The sequence below is a fragment of the Microcebus murinus genome, chromosome 21, assembly GCF_040939455.1.
Source record: "Microcebus murinus isolate Inina chromosome 21, M.murinus_Inina_mat1.0, whole genome shotgun sequence".
Taxonomy (NCBI): domain Eukaryota; kingdom Metazoa; phylum Chordata; class Mammalia; order Primates; family Cheirogaleidae; genus Microcebus; species Microcebus murinus.
This window is the reverse complement of record NC_134124.1, coordinates 182,360-198,108: the sequence shown is the minus strand read 5'-3', so window position 1 is coordinate 198,108 and position 15,749 is coordinate 182,360. Positions and strand designations below refer to the sequence as shown.

The following is a 15,749-nucleotide window of genomic DNA, read 5'->3' as shown; positions in this document are numbered from 1 at the left end:
CGGCCACCCTGCTGCCGGGTTTCTGGTGGGCTTCCTGGAAGCAGCGTCCACACCAAGCCCTTGGAAGGCCCAGGCGACGGAGGAGCCGGTCAGGCAGGGGCCCAGGACGGTGAGAGGCCGGGCGGGCGGGAAGGAGCATGTCAGGCAGGGGCAGAGGACGGTGACAGGCCGGGCGGGGAGGAGCCGGTCAGGCGGGGGCCCAGGACAGTGACGGGCCTGGCCGGGGAGGAGTGCGTCAGGCAGGGGCAGAGGAGACGGGCTGGGTAAGGGTTAGGGTGACAGTTAGGGCACAATTCACAATCGCAAAGACGTGGAAGCGACCCGAGTGCCCATCCATCCAGGAGTGCATCAATAAAATGTGGCGCGTGGACACCACGGAGTGCCATTCGGCTGTGAGGAGCAGCGGTGAGAGGGCGCCTCTCGTGTTCTCCTGGCCAGAGCTGGAACCCGTTCCAGTAGGCCAGGTATCCCAAGAATGGACACACGAGCACCACGTGAGCGCGCTCACCAGCAAATTGGTACGAACGGATGGACGCCTAAGTGGACAGAGAGGAATCACCTTCATCGGGTGGGTGTCGGGCGGGTGGGGGGAGGGGAGGGGCATACACATCCATTAGGCATGGGGTGGGTGCGCACCGACTGGGGGATGGGCGCACTTGAAGCTCTGACCCGAGGGGGGAGGCTTGGAGAGGGCAAGGCACCCGACCTTAACATTGGTACCCCCACAATACGCTGGAACAACATGAGAGGTATATGAATAAGAACACAGGGGGGGCCGGGCGCGGTGGCTCACGCCTGTAATCCTAGCTCTCTGGGAGGCCGAGGCGGGCGGATTGCTCCAGGTCAGGAGTTCGAAACCAGCCTGAGCAAGAGCGAGACCCCGTCTCTACTAAAAATAGAAAGAAATTAATTGGCCAACTAATATATATAGAAAAACACAGCCGGGCGTGGTGGTGCATGCCTGTAGTCCCAACTACTCAGGAGGCTGAGGCAGCAGGATTGCTTGAGCCCGGAGATTGAGGTTGCTGTGAGCTAGGCTGACGCCATGGCACTCACTCTAGCCTGGGCAGCAAAACGAGACTCTGTCTCAAAAAAAAAAAAAAAAAAAAGAACGCAGGGGGGAGGGGGGCACGGGCGTGACATGTCACCTGAATACTTGTACTCCCATCATCTGCTTGAAGAGAGAGAGAAAAGAAAATGCAATCCTAGAGGTAAGAGACACTTTTTAAAAATAATGAATCCGAAGAGAAAAGTAAAAGGAGGCCTGTGGAGCAGGTCTGGGTGTGACTCCGGATCCCCCAACATCAGGTGCCACCACCAAAGATTCCTGCGTGTAGCCCATAGAACCCCAAAAGCAACGGGACGAGTTCTGGTCACATACTCCCTCAAAATGACATCCTGGCCTTCTTCTGGAACTCCCTCCCCTCTCAGACTCTCAAGGTTTCCTCCAGCGTGTCGGTTCCCACAGAGCAGACCTTTGGTCTGAGACCTGGGAGTCCAGATGCCACGCATGCTGCCGCGTAGCGGCGGTGTCGGGGCTTGGGACAAGAGGAGGCCCCACGGTGCGGGCTGGGGCGCCAGGCACCGCGCGGGCGCTGAGGGTGGGGGTGACCCCCACCCCGGGCCGCCGCCGCGCTCCCAGAAAGGGGACAGAACAAGAGGCCAAAAAAAAAAAAAAAAAAAAAAAGCAGCAGCCTGTGGCACCCGGTATTCCCAGGCGGTCTCCCATCCAAGTACTAACCGGGCCCGACCCTGCTTAGCTTCCCAGACCAGACGAGATCGGGGGCGTTCAGGGTGGTGTGGCCCTAGACGGCGGCGGAGGGCGCCCCTGCCCCGCTCAAGAAGCCGAGCCTCTCTGGGCTTCCCCGCCGCCGCCTCCCGCGCCGGGCCGGGCCGGTTGAGTTCGCCGGCCGGGTCCCGCGGGCTCCCAGGGACGGGGGTGATGGGCGGGGCGGGGCGGGGCGGGGCGGGGCGGGGCGGGGGCTGTCTCTCTATACACACACACACACACTCACACTCACTCACACTCACACAAGATGCGCCTCCACGGCTGGACTCGCCAAGGTGGAGCCCTCCCAGCCCCCCTCGTCTCCTCGCCCGGCCTCCTTCACCTACCCGCTGCCCACCCCCAGCGCGTCGCTGCCTGCCGCTGACTGCGCACGCGCGGGACGCTCGCCCTTTGACCCCAGCCAGGGGCCGCCCTCCCCCACAACCCCTTTCAGCTGCGCCCCCCCCTCGCCCTGTGGGTGGGCTGCCGCCTATTCCCCCGGGCCAGGGCTGGGGCGCAGCCAGTGTATGGGGCGTCTCTCTCTGGGGATGTGTCCCATGCGTGGGGTGGGGTGGCGTGGTTTGGGGGGCGCTGAAGAAATCAGTCCCCTCCATCTCCTACCTCTGGAAAACGCCCAAGCCCGTGGAGAACTGCCGGCACCGCTTCGTGGGGGCCGGGACCCTCCTCCGTGTCCTCCTGTGGCCCAGTCCAAGGGGCCTGGGCCTGGCCGGGGCTGCATTGGACCCCGACCACCCTGGCGTGTGGACTCGCTAAAAATCGGCCATTAGATATTGGATTCCAGCTTCCTGGAGGTCATTTCACTAATGAGTGCACCGGAAAGAGTTTCCTAATCCATCTGTGAGGGTGGCAACTGAAAGAGAATTTTAAAGCTGACAGAATAGGCGAGGGAAGGCATAGGAGATTTCCACACCCAGCAAGGAAGACTTTCCCGAAATGGAAGAAAGAAACGAGCAAACAGAGACACCGGTAGCCCGCCCGGAAAAGAGTCTGCCCCTTAGAGAAAGCACCCTGACCAGGTTCACCCGTGGGTGGGTGGTGAGCTAGCGGCGTTCAGAAGAGCGAGGCCCGCAGTCTGTGCGGAAGACACCTGCGCTCGGGTGTGTGTGGCGGCGCGATTCACAAGCAGCTCTAGACGTTAAACCAAGGAGAAGCCAGGGAGTTCCCAACGCCCCAGGTGTCCTCAGCCCACGACTGGCTGCTGTGGGAATGCGAAGCCCGGCTCCTTGTCTCAGAGCGGGGTTCCCAGGAGGATCAGGCTGAAGCTGGGACTCGGCCTCAAAGTGTCCCCTCGCATGGCCACCCCCTTCCCCTTCCTGCTCCTCTACTCCTGGTGCCCCTCCATCCAGGGGCCAGACCTTAAAGAGTCACCGCAAGAGAATCCTGGTCCCAAAGGAGCCTTCTGGGGGACCGGTGCTGAGAGAGGTTGTGGGCATGGCCCGCTGGGGCTCTGCCCGACCCAGGGCTGAGAGATGCCACCTCCCAGCTCTGGGTCCCTGCAGGAAGTGTTGGCAAGCACAGGGCCGGTCCTCCAAAGGCCCAGGTGCAGGGAGCCCAGGCCAAGCAGCCTGTGGAAGAAGCCACTTGCCGTGCCACCCCGGGAACAGGACTGCAGGCCCCGGCCCTTCCCACCTCCTCCTCCTCCTCCTCCTCCTCCCCCCCCGCCCCCCCCCACAGGGCACAGGGCTCAGAGACACCTCAGACTCTTGCTACCCAAAGTGCAAAGGGCATCAGTTGCTCCTCCAACCCCCCCGCCCAGCAGACCACGTTGTCCAGCCAGCCCCCGGGCCTCCCTGGGGTGCCCAGCACAAAAGTGCAGACACCCACCGGACCCTCAATCTCAGTTTTCGGATGTTTTTGCCACTCTAAGGACCCGCAGGCCAGCTGGGCCTTCGGGCAGGACAGAGAGCCCCGGAATCCGACGTGGAGAGCTGCGTGTACGTCCCCATCAGGAGGCGGTCCCCACCTCCGCGGCTCTCCCCTTGCGGGGAGCGGCAGCCCAGCCGGCAGCCGCAGGGCCTCAGGGAAGACACCAGGCTGGGCCCCCGCGGCACAGCGGGGGCACGTCCCCCGCACTCACGCGACTTAGGGACGGCTGCTGGAGACTGCTGCGGCCACCCTGCTGCCGGGTTTCTGGTGGGCTTCCTGGAAGCAGCGTCCACACCAAGCCCTTGGAAGGCCCAGGCGACGGAGGAGCCGGTCAGGCAGGGGCCCAGGACGGTGAGAGGCCGGGCGGGCGGGAAGGAGCATGTCAGGCAGGGGCAGAGGACGGTGACAGGCCGGGCGGGGAGGAGCCGGTCAGGCGGGGGCCCAGGACAGTGACGGGCCTGGCCGGGGAGGAGTGCGTCAGGCAGGGGCAGAGGAGACGGGCTGGGTAAGGGTTAGGGTGACAGTTAGGGCACAATTCACAATCGCAAAGACGTGGAAGCGACCCGAGTGCCCATCCATCCAGGAGTGCATCAATAAAATGTGGCGCGTGGACACCACGGAGTGCCATTCGGCTGTGAGGAGCAGCGGTGAGAGGGCGCCTCTCGTGTTCTCCTGGCCAGAGCTGGAACCCGTTCCAGTAGGCCAGGTATCCCAAGAATGGACACACGAGCACCACGTGAGCGCGCTCACCAGCAAATTGGTACGAACGGATGGACGCCTAAGTGGACAGAGAGGAATCACCTTCATCGGGTGGGTGTCGGGCGGGTGGGGGGAGGGGAGGGGCATACACATCCATTAGGCATGGGGTGGGTGCGCACCGACTGGGGGATGGGCGCACTTGAAGCTCTGACCCGAGGGGGGAGGCTTGGAGAGGGCAAGGCACCCGACCTTAACATTGGTACCCCCACAATACGCTGGAACAACATGAGAGGTATATGAATAAGAACACAGGGGGGGCCGGGCGCGGTGGCTCACGCCTGTAATCCTAGCTCTCTGGGAGGCCGAGGCGGGCGGATTGCTCCAGGTCAGGAGTTCGAAACCAGCCTGAGCAAGAGCGAGACCCCGTCTCTACTAAAAATAGAAAGAAATTAATTGGCCAACTAATATATATAGAAAAACACAGCCGGGCGTGGTGGTGCATGCCTGTAGTCCCAACTACTCGGGAGGCTGAGGCAGCAGGATTGCTTGAGCCCGGAGATTGAGGTTGCTGTGAGCTAGGCTGACGCCATGGCACTCACTCTAGCCTGGGCAGCAAAACGAGACTCTGTCTCAAAAAAAAAAAAAAAAAAAAGAACGCAGGGAGGAGGGGGGCACGGGCAACACATGTCACCTGAATACTTGTACTCCCATCATCTGCTTGAAGAGAGAGAGAAAAGAAAATGCAATCCTAGAGGTAAGAGACACTTTTTAAAAATAATGAATCCGAAGAGAAAAGTAAAAGGAGGCCTGTGGAGCAGGTCTGGGTGTGACTCCGGATCCCCCAACATCAGGTGCCACCACCAAAGATTCCTGCGTGTAGCCCATAGAACCCCAAAAGCAACGGGACGAGTTCTGGTCACATACTCCCTCAAAATGACATCCTGGCCTTCTTCTGGAACTCCCTCCCCTCTCAGACTCTCAAGGTTTCCTCCAGCGTGTCGGTTCCCACAGAGCAGACCTTTGGTCTGAGACCTGACAGTCCAGATGCCACGCATGCTGCCGCGTGGCGGCGGTGTCGCGGCTTGGGAAGAGGAGGCCCCACGGTGCGGGCTGGGGCGCCAGGCACCGCGCGGGCGCTGAGGGTGGGGGTGACCCCCACCCCGGGCCGCCGCCGCGCTCCCAGAAAGGGGACAAAAAAAAAAAAAAAAAAAAGCAGCAGCCTGTGGCACCCGGTATTCCCAGGCGGTCTCCCATCCAAGTACTAACCGGGCCCGACCCTGCTTAGCTTCCCAGACCAGACGAGATCGGGGGCGTTCAGGGTGGTGTGGCCCTAGACGGCGGCGGAGGGCGCCCCTGCCCCGCTCAAGAAGCCGAGCCTCTCTGGGCTTCCCCGCCGCCGCCTCCCGCGCCGGGCCGGGCCGGTTGAGTTCGCCGGCCGGGTCCCGCGGGCTCCCAGGGACGAGGGTGATGGGCGGGGCGGGGCGGGGCGGGGCGGGGCGGGGGCTGTCTCTCTATACACACACACACACACTCACACTCACTCACACTCACACAAGATGCGCCTCCACGGTTGGACTAGCCAAGGTGGAGCCCTCCCAGCCCCCCTCGTCTCCTCGCCCGGCCTCCTTCACCTACCCGCTGCCCACCCCCAGCGCGTCGCTGCCTGCCGCTGACTGCGCACGCGCGGGACGCTCGCCCTTTGACCCCAGCCAGGGGCCGCCCTCCCCCACAACCCCTTTCAGCTGCGCCCGCCCCCTAGCCCTGTGGGTGGGCTGCCGCCTATTCCCCCGGGCCAGGGCTGGGGCACAGCCAGTGTATGGGGCGTCTCTCTCTGGGGATGTGTCCCATGGGTGGGGTGGGGTGGCGTGGTTTGGGGGGCGCTGAAGAAATCAGTCCCCTCCATCTGCTACCTCTGGAAAACGCCCAAGCCCGTGGAGAACTGCCGGCACCGCTTCGTGGGGGCCGGGACCCTCCTCCGTGTCCTCCTGTGGCCCAGTCCAAGGGGCCTGGGCCTGGCCGGGGCTGCATTGGACCCCGACCACCCTGGCGTGTGGACTCGCTAAAAATCGGCCATTAGATATTGGATTCCAGCTTCCTGGAGGTCATTTCACTAATGAGTGCACTGGAAAGAGTTTCCTAATCCATCTGTGAGGGTGGCAACTGAAAGAGAATTTTAAAGCTGACAGAATAGGCGAGGGAAGGCATAGGAGATTTCCACACCCAGCAAGGAAGACTTTCCCGAAATGGAAGAAAGAAACGAGCAAACAGAGACACCGGTAGCCCGCCCGGAAAAGAGTCTGCCCCTTAGAGAAAGCACCCTGACCAGGTTCACCCGTGGGTGGGTGGCGAGCTAGCGGCGTTCAGAAGAGCGAGGCCCGCAGTCTGTGCGGAAGACACCTGCGCTCGGGTGTGTGTGGCGGCGCGATTCACAAGCAACTCTAGACGTTAAACCAAGGAGAAGCCAGGGAGTTCCCAACGCCCCAGGTGTCCTCAGCCCACGACTGGCTGCTGTGGGAATGCGAAGCCCGGCTCCTTGTCTCAGAGCGGGGTTCCCAGGAGGATCAGGCTGAAGCTGGGACTCGGCCTCAAAGTGTCCCCTCGCATGGCCACCCCCTTCCCCTTCCTGCTCCTCTACTCCTGGTGCCCCTCCATCCAGGGGCCAGACCTTAAAGAGTCACCGCAAGAGAATCCTGGTCCCAAAGGAGCCTTCTGGGGGACCGGTGCTGAGAGAGGTTGTGGGCATGGCCCGCTGGGGCTCTGCCCGACCCAGGGCTGAGAGATGCCACCTCCCAGCTCTGGGTCCCTGCAGGAAGTGTTGGCAAGCACAGGGCCGGTCCTCCAAAGGCCCAGGTGCAGGGAGCCCAGGCCAAGCAGCCTGTGGAAGAAGCCACTTGCCGTGCCACCCCGGGAACAGGACTGCAGGCCCCGGCCCTTCCCACCTCCTCCTCCTCCTCCTCCTCCTCCCCCCCCGCCCCCCCCCACAGGGCACAGGGCTCAGAGACACCTCAGACTCTTGCTACCCAAAGTGCAAAGGGCATCAGTTGCTCCTCCAACCCCCCCGCCCAGCAGACCACGTTGTCCAGCCAGCCCCCGGGCCTCCCTGGGGTGCCCAGCACAAAAGTGCAGACACCCACCGGACCCTCAATCTCAGTTTTCGGATGTTTTTGCCACTCTAAGGACCCGCAGGCCAGCTGGGCCTTCGGGCAGGACAGAGAGCCCCGGAATCCGACGTGGAGAGCTGCGTGTACGTCCCCATCAGGAGGCGGTCCCCACCTCCGCGGCTCTCCCCTTGCGGGGAGCGGCAGCCCAGCCGGCAGCCGCAGGGCCTCAGGGAAGACACCAGGCTGGGCCCCCGCGGCACAGCGGGGGCACGTCCCCCGCACTCACGCGACTTAGGGACGGCTGCTGGAGACTGCTGCGGCCACCCTGCTGCCGGGTTTCTGGTGGGCTTCCTGGAAGCAGCGTCCACACCAAGCCCTTGGAAGGCCCAGGCGACGGAGGAGCCGGTCAGGCAGGGGCCCAGGACGGTGAGAGGCCGGGCGGGCGGGAAGGAGCATGTCAGGCAGGGGCAGAGGACGGTGACAGGCCGGGCGGGGAGGAGCCGGTCAGGCGGGGGCCCAGGACAGTGACGGGCCTGGCCGGGGAGGAGTGCGTCAGGCAGGGGCAGAGGAGACGGGCTGGGTAAGGGTTAGGGTGACAGTTAGGGCACAATTCACAATCGCAAAGACGTGGAAGCGACCCGAGTGCCCATCCATCCAGGAGTGCATCAATAAAATGTGGCGCGTGGACACCACGGAGTGCCATTCGGCTGTGAGGAGCAGCGGTGAGAGGGCGCCTCTCGTGTTCTCCTGGCCAGAGCTGGAACCCGTTCCAGTAGGCCAGGTATCCCAAGAATGGACACACGAGCACCACGTGAGCGCGCTCACCAGCAAATTGGTACGAACGGATGGACGCCTAAGTGGACAGAGAGGAATCACCTTCATCGGGTGGGTGTCGGGCGGGTGGGGGGAGGGGAGGGGCATACACATCCATTAGGCATGGGGTGGGTGCGCACCGACTGGGGGATGGGCGCACTTGAAGCTCTGACCCGAGGGGGGAGGCTTGGAGAGGGCAAGGCACCCGACCTTAACATTGGTACCCCCACAATACGCTGGAACAACATGAGAGGTATATGAATAAGAACACAGGGGGGGCCGGGCGCGGTGGCTCACGCCTGTAATCCTAGCTCTCTGGGAGGCCGAGGCGGGCGGATTGCTCCAGGTCAGGAGTTCGAAACCAGCCTGAGCAAGAGCGAGACCCCGTCTCTACTAAAAATAGAAAGAAATTAATTGGCCAACTAATATATATAGAAAAACACAGCCGGGCGTGGTGGTGCATGCCTGTAGTCCCAACTACTCGGGAGGCTGAGGCAGCAGGATTGCTTGAGCCCGGAGATTGAGGTTGCTGTGAGCTAGGCTGACGCCATGGCACTCACTCTAGCCTGGGCAGCAAAACGAGACTCTGTCTCAAAAAAAAAAAAAAAAAAAAGAACGCAGGGAGGAGGGGGGCACGGGCAACACATGTCACCTGAATACTTGTACTCCCATCATCTGCTTGAAGAGAGAGAGAAAAGAAAATGCAATCCTAGAGGTAAGAGACACTTTTTAAAAATAATGAATCCGAAGAGAAAAGTAAAAGGAGGCCTGTGGAGCAGGTCTGGGTGTGACTCCGGATCCCCCAACATCAGGTGCCACCACCAAAGATTCCTGCGTGTAGCCCATAGAACCCCAAAAGCAACGGGACGAGTTCTGGTCACATACTCCCTCAAAATGACATCCTGGCCTTCCTCTGGAACTCCCTCCCCTCTCAGACTCTCAAGGTTTCCTCCAGCGTGTCGGTTCCCACAGAGCAGACCTTTGGTCTGAGACCTGACAGTCCAGATGCCACGCATGCTGCCGCGTGGCGGCGGTGTCGCGGCTTGGGACAAGAGGAGGCCCCACGGTGCGGGCTGGGGCGCCAGGCACCGCGCGGGCGCTGAGGGTGGGGGTGACCCCCACCCCGGGCCGCCGCCGCGCTCCCAGAAAGGGGACAAAAAAAAAAAAAAAAAAAAGCAGCAGCCTGTGGCACCCGGTATTCCCAGGCGGTCTCCCATCCAAGTACTAACCGGGCCCGACCCTGCTTAGCTTCCCAGACCAGACGAGATCGGGGGCGTTCAGGGTGGTGTGGCCCTAGACGGCGGCGGAGGGCGCCCCTGCCCCGCTCAAGAAGCCGAGCCTCTCTGGGCTTCCCCGCCGCCGCCTCCCGCGCCGGGCCGGGCCGGTTGAGTTCGCCGGCCGGGTCCCGCGGGCTCCCAGGGACGAGGGTGATGGGCGGGGCGGGGCGGGGCGGGGCGGGGCGGGGGCTGTCTCTCTATACACACACACACACACTCACACTCACTCACACTCACACAAGATGCGCCTCCACGGTTGGACTAGCCAAGGTGGAGCCCTCCCAGCCCCCCTCGTCTCCTCGCCCGGCCTCCTTCACCTACCCGCTGCCCACCCCCAGCGCGTCGCTGCCTGCCGCTGACTGCGCACGCGCGGGACGCTCGCCCTTTGACCCCAGCCAGGGGCCGCCCTCCCCCACAACCCCTTTCAGCTGCGCCCGCCCCCTAGCCCTGTGGGTGGGCTGCCGCCTATTCCCCCGGGCCAGGGCTGGGGCACAGCCAGTGTATGGGGCGTCTCTCTCTGGGGATGTGTCCCATGGGTGGGGTGGGGTGGCGTGGTTTGGGGGGCGCTGAAGAAATCAGTCCCCTCCATCTGCTACCTCTGGAAAACGCCCAAGCCCGTGGAGAACTGCCGGCACCGCTTCGTGGGGGCCGGGACCCTCCTCCGTGTCCTCCTGTGGCCCAGTCCAAGGGGCCTGGGCCTGGCCGGGGCTGCATTGGACCCCGACCACCCTGGCGTGTGGACTCGCTAAAAATCGGCCATTAGATATTGGATTCCAGCTTCCTGGAGGTCATTTCACTAATGAGTGCACTGGAAAGAGTTTCCTAATCCATCTGTGAGGGTGGCAACTGAAAGAGAATTTTAAAGCTGACAGAATAGGCGAGGGAAGGCATAGGAGATTTCCACACCCAGCAAGGAAGACTTTCCCGAAATGGAAGAAAGAAACGAGCAAACAGAGACACCGGTAGCCCGCCCGGAAAAGAGTCTGCCCCTTAGAGAAAGCACCCTGACCAGGTTCACCCGTGGGTGGGTGGCGAGCTAGCGGCGTTCAGAAGAGCGAGGCCCGCAGTCTGTGCGGAAGACACCTGCGCTCGGGTGTGTGTGGCGGCGCGATTCACAAGCAACTCTAGACGTTAAACCAAGGAGAAGCCAGGGAGTTCCCAACGCCCCAGGTGTCCTCAGCCCACGACTGGCTGCTGTGGGAATGCGAAGCCCGGCTCCTTGTCTCAGAGCGGGGTTCCCAGGAGGATCAGGCTGAAGCTGGGACTCGGCCTCAAAGTGTCCCCTCGCATGGCCACCCCCTTCCCCTTCCTGCTCCTCTACTCCTGGTGCCCCTCCATCCAGGGGCCAGACCTTAAAGAGTCACCGCAAGAGAATCCTGGTCCCAAAGGAGCCTTCTGGGGGACCGGTGCTGAGAGAGGTTGTGGGCATGGCCCGCTGGGGCTCTGCCCGACCCAGGGCTGAGAGATGCCACCTCCCAGCTCTGGGTCCCTGCAGGAAGTGTTGGCAAGCACAGGGCCGGTCCTCCAAAGGCCCAGGTGCAGGGAGCCCAGGCCAAGCAGCCTGTGGAAGAAGCCACTTGCCGTGCCACCCCGGGAACAGGACTGCAGGCCCCGGCCCTTCCCACCTCCTCCTCCTCCTCCTCCTCCTCCCCCCCCCCGCCCCCCCCCACAGGGCACAGGGCTCAGAGACACCTCAGACTCTTGCTACCCAAAGTGCAAAGGGCATCAGTTGCTCCTCCAACCCCCCCGCCCAGCAGACCACGTTGTCCAGCCAGCCCCCGGGCCTCCCTGGGGTGCCCAGCACAAAAGTGCAGACACCCACCGGACCCTCAATCTCAGTTTTCGGATGTTTTTGCCACTCTAAGGACCCGCAGGCCAGCTGGGCCTTCGGGCAGGACAGAGAGCCCCGGAATCCGACGTGGAGAGCTGCGTGTACGTCCCCATCAGGAGGCGGTCCCCACCTCCGCGGCTCTCCCCTTGCGGGGAGCGGCAGCCCAGCCGGCAGCCGCAGGGCCTCAGGGAAGACACCAGGCTGGGCCCCCGCGGCACAGCGGGGGCACGTCCCCCGCACTCACGCGACTTAGGGACGGCTGCTGGAGACTGCTGCGGCCACCCTGCTGCCGGGTTTCTGGTGGGCTTCCTGGAAGCAGCGTCCACACCAAGCCCTTGGAAGGCCCAGGCGACGGAGGAGCCGGTCAGGCAGGGGCCCAGGACGGTGAGAGGCCGGGCGGGCGGGAAGGAGCATGTCAGGCAGGGGCAGAGGACGGTGACAGGCCGGGCGGGGAGGAGCCGGTCAGGCGGGGGCCCAGGACAGTGACGGGCCTGGCCGGGGAGGAGTGCGTCAGGCAGGGGCAGAGGAGACGGGCTGGGTAAGGGTTAGGGTGACAGTTAGGGCACAATTCACAATCGCAAAGACGTGGAAGCGACCCGAGTGCCCATCCATCCAGGAGTGCATCAATAAAATGTGGCGCGTGGACACCACGGAGTGCCATTCGGCTGTGAGGAGCAGCGGTGAGAGGGCGCCTCTCGTGTTCTCCTGGCCAGAGCTGGAACCCGTTCCAGTAGGCCAGGTATCCCAAGAATGGACACACGAGCACCACGTGAGCGCGCTCACCAGCAAATTGGTACGAACGGATGGACGCCTAAGTGGACAGAGAGGAATCACCTTCATCGGGTGGGTGTCGGGCGGGTGGGGGGAGGGGAGGGGCATACACATCCATTAGGCATGGGGTGGGTGCGCACCGACTGGGGGATGGGCGCACTTGAAGCTCTGACCCGAGGGGGGAGGCTTGGAGAGGGCAAGGCACCCGACCTTAACATTGGTACCCCCACAATACGCTGGAACAACATGAGAGGTATATGAATAAGAACACAGGGGGGGCCGGGCGCGGTGGCTCACGCCTGTAATCCTAGCTCTCTGGGAGGCCGAGGCGGGCGGATTGCTCCAGGTCAGGAGTTCGAAACCAGCCTGAGCAAGAGCGAGACCCCGTCTCTACTAAAAATAGAAAGAAATTAATTGGCCAACTAATATATATAGAAAAACACAGCCGGGCGTGGTGGTGCATGCCTGTAGTCCCAACTACTCGGGAGGCTGAGGCAGCAGGATTGCTTGAGCCCGGAGATTGAGGTTGCTGTGAGCTAGGCTGACGCCATGGCACTCACTCTAGCCTGGGCAGCAAAACGAGACTCTGTCTCAAAAAAAAAAAAAAAAAAAAGAACGCAGGGAGGAGGGGGGCACGGGCAACACATGTCACCTGAATACTTGTACTCCCATCATCTGCTTGAAGAGAGAGAGAAAAGAAAATGCAATCCTAGAGGTAAGAGACACTTTTTAAAAATAATGAATCCGAAGAGAAAAGTAAAAGGAGGCCTGTGGAGCAGGTCTGGGTGTGACTCCGGATCCCCCAACATCAGGTGCCACCACCAAAGATTCCTGCGTGTAGCCCATAGAACCCCAAAAGCAACGGGACGAGTTCTGGTCACATACTCCCTCAAAATGACATCCTGGCCTTCCTCTGGAACTCCCTCCCCTCTCAGACTCTCAAGGTTTCCTCCAGCGTGTCGGTTCCCACAGAGCAGACCTTTGGTCTGAGACCTGACAGTCCAGATGCCACGCATGCTGCCGCGTGGCGGCGGTGTCGCGGCTTGGGACAAGAGGAGGCCCCACGGTGCGGGCTGGGGCGCCAGGCACCGCGCGGGCGCTGAGGGTGGGGGTGACCCCCACCCCGGGCCGCCGCCGCGCTCCCAGAAAGGGGACAAAAAAAAAAAAAAAAAAAAGCAGCAGCCTGTGGCACCCGGTATTCCCAGGCGGTCTCCCATCCAAGTACTAACCGGGCCCGACCCTGCTTAGCTTCCCAGACCAGACGAGATCGGGGGCGTTCAGGGTGGTGTGGCCCTAGACGGCGGCGGAGGGCGCCCCTGCCCCGCTCAAGAAGCCGAGCCTCTCTGGGCTTCCCCGCCGCCGCCTCCCGCGCCGGGCCGGGCCGGTTGAGTTCGCCGGCCGGGTCCCGCGGGCTCCCAGGGACGAGGGTGATGGGCGGGGCGGGGCGGGGCGGGGCGGGGCGGGGGCTGTCTCTCTATACACACACACACACACTCACACTCACTCACACTCACACAAGATGCGCCTCCACGGTTGGACTAGCCAAGGTGGAGCCCTCCCAGCCCCCCTCGTCTCCTCGCCCGGCCTCCTTCACCTACCCGCTGCCCACCCCCAGCGCGTCGCTGCCTGCCGCTGACTGCGCACGCGCGGGACGCTCGCCCTTTGACCCCAGCCAGGGGCCGCCCTCCCCCACAACCCCTTTCAGCTGCGCCCGCCCCCTAGCCCTGTGGGTGGGCTGCCGCCTATTCCCCCGGGCCAGGGCTGGGGCACAGCCAGTGTATGGGGCGTCTCTCTCTGGGGATGTGTCCCATGGGTGGGGTGGGGTGGCGTGGTTTGGGGGGCGCTGAAGAAATCAGTCCCCTCCATCTGCTACCTCTGGAAAACGCCCAAGCCCGTGGAGAACTGCCGGCACCGCTTCGTGGGGGCCGGGACCCTCCTCCGTGTCCTCCTGTGGCCCAGTCCAAGGGGCCTGGGCCTGGCCGGGGCTGCATTGGACCCCGACCACCCTGGCGTGTGGACTCGCTAAAAATCGGCCATTAGATATTGGATTCCAGCTTCCTGGAGGTCATTTCACTAATGAGTGCACTGGAAAGAGTTTCCTAATCCATCTGTGAGGGTGGCAACTGAAAGAGAATTTTAAAGCTGACAGAATAGGCGAGGGAAGGCATAGGAGATTTCCACACCCAGCAAGGAAGACTTTCCCGAAATGGAAGAAAGAAACGAGCAAACAGAGACACCGGTAGCCCGCCCGGAAAAGAGTCTGCCCCTTAGAGAAAGCACCCTGACCAGGTTCACCCGTGGGTGGGTGGCGAGCTAGCGGCGTTCAGAAGAGCGAGGCCCGCAGTCTGTGCGGAAGACACCTGCGCTCGGGTGTGTGTGGCGGCGCGATTCACAAGCAACTCTAGACGTTAAACCAAGGAGAAGCCAGGGAGTTCCCAACGCCCCAGGTGTCCTCAGCCCACGACTGGCTGCTGTGGGAATGCGAAGCCCGGCTCCTTGTCTCAGAGCGGGGTTCCCAGGAGGATCAGGCTGAAGCTGGGACTCGGCCTCAAAGTGTCCCCTCGCATGGCCACCCCCTTCCCCTTCCTGCTCCTCTACTCCTGGTGCCCCTCCATCCAGGGGCCAGACCTTAAAGTGTCACCGCAAGAGAATCCTGGTCCCAAAGGAGCCTTCTGGGGGACCGGTGCTGAGAGAGGTTGTGGGCATGGCCCGCTGGGGCTCTGCCCGACCCAGGGCTGAGAGATGCCACCTCCCAGCTCTGGGTCCCTGCAGGAAGTGTTGGCAAGCACAGGGCCGGTCCTCCAAAGGCCCAGGTGCAGGGAGCCCAGGCCAAGCAGCCTGTGGAAGAAGCCACTTGCCGTGCTACCCCGGGAACAGGACTGCAGGCCCCGGCCCTTCCCACCTCCTCCTCCTCCTCCTCCTCCTCCCCCCCCGCCCCCCCCACAGGGCACAGGGCTCAGAGACACCTCAGACTCTTGCTACCCAAAGTGCAAAGGGCATCAGTTGCTCCTCCAACCCCCCCGCCCAGCAGACCACGTTGTCCAGCCAGCCCCCGGGCCTCCCTGGGGTGCCCAGCACAAAAGTGCAGACACCCACCGGACCCTCAATCTCAGTTTTCGGATGTTTTTGCCACTCTAAGGACCCGCAGGCCAGCTGGGCCTTCGGGCAGGACAGAGAGCCCCGGAATCCGACGTGGAGAGCTGCGTGTACGTCCCCATCAGGAGGCGGTCCCCACCTCCGCGGCTCTCCCCTTGCGGGGAGCGGCAGCCCAGCCGGCAGCCGCAGGGCCTCAGGGAAGACACCAGGCTGGGCCCCCGCGGCACAGCGGGGGCACGTCCCCCGCACTCACGCGACTTAGGGACGGCTGCTGGAGACTGCTGCGGCCACCCTGCTGCCGGGTTTCTGGTGGGCTTCCTGGAAGCAGCGTCCACACCAAGCCCTTGGAAGGCCCAGGCGACGGAGGAGCCGGTCAGGCAGGGGCCCAGGACGGTGAGAGGCCGGGCGGGCGGGAAGGAGCATGTCAGGCAGGGGCAGAGGACGGTGACAGGCCGGGCGGGGAGGAGCCGGTCAGGCGGGGGCCCAGGACAGTGACGGGCCTGGCC

General features: G+C 63.1%; 4 pseudogenes; all 4 read right to left on the bottom strand.

Annotated features, from left to right (window-relative positions):
* Positions 1-1,692: 1,692 nt before the first annotated feature.
* LOC142863313 (uncharacterized) lies at positions 1,693-1,811 on the bottom strand (annotated as a pseudogene).
* A 3,760-nt stretch (positions 1,812-5,571) lies between these two features.
* LOC142863311 (uncharacterized) lies at positions 5,572-5,690 on the bottom strand (annotated as a pseudogene).
* A 3,758-nt stretch (positions 5,691-9,448) lies between these two features.
* Positions 9,449-9,567, bottom strand: LOC142863310 (uncharacterized; annotated as a pseudogene).
* A 3,760-nt stretch (positions 9,568-13,327) lies between these two features.
* LOC142863309 (uncharacterized) lies at positions 13,328-13,446 on the bottom strand (annotated as a pseudogene).
* Between the last annotated feature and the right edge of the window lie 2,303 nt (positions 13,447-15,749).